We start from the raw sequence: 4276 nt of genomic DNA on the forward strand, positions 1-4276 counted from the left end.
CTAGACGTCCATATCAGAAACTGTATCAAAGTGTAGGAATACATCAAAACTTTGGGGAACTTTGTATTTCAATCATGTTTATGTGTTTGGATCTATATCCATTTATATTGTATTCTCAAGGCATCTTTGTATTCCAATCATGTTCCATTTATATCATGTTCTCAAATTTACTCTAGAATAATTGTTTTTCAAGTTGCAAATTTTTAAAAATTTAAGTATGTCAATCACGTTTCTAATTTTATTTTTTTGGCCAAATTTTCCCTAACTTGTGTTCAACAATTGCTTTGTTGATATGGGTGGTTGTGGGAAATTGTTGCTTGATTTGGAAGTGATTGTTTTGGGAAGTATATCTAACATATTTAGATCAGCCACAAACCTTGGGCAAGTAAGGATTCTTCAAATAACCTTCTAGCTTGGTTCTTGTTTGTTCCATCTAAGCTTGGCAAAGTGCCATGAATTTACATTGAACAATGTAAGAATATAGTCTTTTCTAGAAACAATCAAGCCAACTCTTTCATTTTGAAAATTACCTACCAGTTTTGGACATATTCTTTGAAATTTCTATGCTAAAGGTGTTGGATTTAGGTAAGTGATGCAAAATACACACCTACAGTTCTATTGTTCACCTATTAGACCAATGCAAATTATAGACAAACTTGGAAGGGTTGGACGTGACTATTCCAACAATACTCTTATTGGCCCGCAATACATATATTCATAACACATACCTACAATACTATTGTTCACTTATTCGGCTAGTGCATATTGTAGGAAAATTGTTAAATGTTGGACTTCACTGTCTCAAGTTCACACACCAGCACTAAAGATGCAACATATTGTGTGCATCCTTAGATATGTTTGAGATTGCAAGCTAACTGTTTAAATAAATGCATGTATAAAACTTCTATATTAGCAAAATAACCATCAATATTTTTTTCTAGAATTTTGGGCTGAATTCACAATAGTATGCTAAAAAGTGTCATTTCAATGTCTAGAAATTAGGATATATAAATGTGAGATATATACTCTACATCTTTGGGTTATCTCCTTTTCAAATTTGAACTTTTTTAGGCTACATGTTAGTTGTTTGAACTTTGAACTTTGAAGAAATTCCTGAATGGACTTCGTAAGGCAGTGGTACCATAAATTGTGTTATTTCAAATATTTGACTTCCATATTTTCACAAAATACAATGTCCTCAATAAATACTTATATGTATAGATACTTATGTTTAGGATTATATATGTGTTGGAGTGGTTCTTTTATGTTTTACTATAATCCTGATGTTGACAAGCTTTAGCTGATTTTTTCATCAATTGTTCATAGAATATGCAAAAGATTTCATTGTCAAAATGTGGCAAAAATTACATTTCTCCTTATTTCTTTTTTTATTGTTCATGAAAAGATAATCATGTTGCAGGAATGAGGTATCCTACAGTCTATTTCAATTTGTGGATATTTTTTTTCCTCCCATTTTTTTAGAAGGATGTAGATTTCATTTTCATGTTGATGGTTTTTGCATGTATCTTATCTAGCCCTAAATGTTGGTAATGGAGTGGAGCTTGAGAAGTAGTCATGGACACAGACTATCAGAGGTTAATGTTACAATACCACTTCCACCAGGTATCAGAAAAAGTTTAATGGTCTGTGACATAAAGAAGAGCTATTTAACGACAGGGTTGAAAGGGCAACCTCATGTCTTAGTTCTAAATCATTTATTTGTGTTTCTTAGTTGTAAGTCATTTGTTTGATTTTGAGCTTTATCAGATCAATTATTTCACTAATCCAATATGCATGGCTTGTATTTCTCACCCGATGTTAGTTACTTGACATGGTTGATATAACATTCAATTCTAGGCCACTTTTATTTTAAGTCAAAGATTTTATTGATTAAAAGATGTTCATATTTTGATTGGTTTACTTGGAGCTTGATTTAAAAAAGTTTTGTAAATTCCACGCAGATGTTATTTTTTCAGGGTGAGTTTTTTTGCACCAGTAAGGTCAGATGAGTCCTAGAACACAGGTATACAACAAGCACATATTTGGCCTTTGTTGTGTATCTGTTATTTTTTATATCATTGATGGATGGTTATTGATGATGTAAAACAAAGGATGGGAAGTTCTTGCCAATTCTATTGACAAAACAAAATAAAATGGAGTGGCAGAATTTTGTTTTAAAGGGTGAGCCAGAAATCAATACTTGAAAGGTAGAACTTGAGAATGGAAAGCTATCTGATCTGGATCTAGAGACACAACAGACCGTGGAAAAAAATGATGGTATTGACGAGTCTTCCCGACAAATAAGCTCTAACTATTAGACCACTGCCCAAATTTCAGTTATCTGCAATGGAAATAGTGACTCTAGCTTATGAATAGCGACTTTGGCCATTGCCCTGTTCGTTTCCTATGAATGATTTTGATTTTCAAACTCCAACTAGTTTGTTGTTAAACTAATTAAAGCTTTGATGGCAAACTTATAGTTTTCAAAGCTCGTTTCTAAATCTATTTTCTTGAGAAAATTTGTCTTTTTACTTTAGGTACTGTAGATTACTACTGTGTGACATATGCTATGATATAACTGCCTCGATAAATAGATAGAAGCATTATACAACATAGTCTTTTTTTAAATCTAAAGAAACAATATTTCCAAATACAAAAGTTTATTATTTAAGAACATCTTTTGGACTTCTTAGCTAAGTTATGACTATATTTCAATAGGGGATTTGTGTATGTTAATATTGTGTTGTCTCTTTGGTTTCTGTCAGGTAACAATGGTTAATAAGGAATGTGTTCTTGAGCAGCAGGCACACATCTTATTCTACTATCGACATGAAACTCCATGGTTTTCAAGCATGGCAACAAAAACGCAGATGTTAGTGGGATATCCAAAATCCGTGTTGGATGAATTTAATATTAGTGATGATTTTGATTCCTTGTCAGATAAAGAATGTCACAAGTCAAATTCAAATAAACAGAAGCAACTCAAGAATGAAGGTGAAGCTATTGCTTTCTGTCCAAGTCAATTTTTTTTATTTGTTAGTTGTTGTCATGTTTTGAGTGCGGACTTGTGAAATTCCAAATTGCATGTTGGTTTATGTAAAGGGGATATATATATATATATATATATATATATATATATATATATATATATATATATATATATATATATATATATATATATATATATATATATATATATATATATATATATATATATATATATATATCTATATATATATATATATATATATATATATATATATATATATATATATATATATATATAATTTTATCATTTGTTGTTCATGGTTTCCGAAGATCCATGTTACATTTGCACAAAAGTTTAGATATCATTCAGATATCTAAACACCAAACAACAACAACATTGAAGATTTTTCTTTCAGTCAATTTATAATATATTGTATATGTTTTCATCAATGATCTTCTTCCATGTGCTATACACTTATGACATTTCCTTTGCAATATTTGATGCATTTGCTAGTTATAGGTCATTTATAGTTTATAAATGTCTTCAAAGTTTCACTTCTAATTGAATATTCAACTGAACATATCGATTCTCTTATACAAAACTATTTTTCCCTCCACTCACTTTTCATAACTTCCATAATACCTACAACTTTGATGCTACTTTTCTTGTTTAGTAAAATATTTCCGAGACTTCAATTTATTGAAAGTTGTAGAATTTACAATTTATGAAGTTTCAAGGCCTAATTTTTAAAATCGTAATTCTTTAAAGGGTGCTAGCTCAATGGAAGAGCACCTGCTTTACAAGCAGGAGGTTGGTGGTTCGATTCCATCGTGCCCTGACATCCATATGGAATGACGACGATCAATTTTTGGTGACGGAGACTCTTTTGACCATCACCAATGAGTTTTGGTGACATTTTTCGACCCTCACCAAAAATATGAAATGGTGACAGTCAACGAATGCCACCATATATACGCATCAATAGTGACGACCCTCAAAGGTCTGTAACCATAAATCGTTGTTGTTGATATGAAATGGTGATGGTCACTGTCCATCATTATAGTCATTATTCGTGACAGACCTTGAATGTCACCACAACACCTATACTTTTGGCAATGCGGCTTTTGGTGACGGTCAAAAAACGTCACCATATATATATACCAATAGTGACGACCATGAAAGATCCATCACAATAAATCGTTGTTGTTCATATGAAAAGGTGACGGTCACTATCCGTTATTATAATCAATATTCATGATGGACCTTGAATGTCACCATAACACCTAT

At 31.4% G+C, this 4276-nt stretch overlaps 1 non-coding gene across 1 annotated transcript; it reads left to right on the top strand.

Moving 5' to 3' along the window:
- Positions 1–3755: 3755 nt before the first annotated feature.
- Positions 3756–3827, top strand: TRNAV-UAC (transfer RNA valine (anticodon UAC)). Its single transcript has one exon. It is a non-coding gene; the product is annotated as a tRNA-Val (tRNA).
- Positions 3828–4276: the final 449 nt, after the last annotated feature.

The sequence above is a fragment of the Pinus tabuliformis genome, chromosome 8 (genome assembly GCF_031772625.1).
Source record: "Pinus tabuliformis cultivar Carrire ecotype Pingquan chromosome 8, CPIR1, whole genome shotgun sequence".
Taxonomy (NCBI): domain Eukaryota; kingdom Viridiplantae; phylum Streptophyta; class Pinopsida; order Pinales; family Pinaceae; genus Pinus; species Pinus tabuliformis.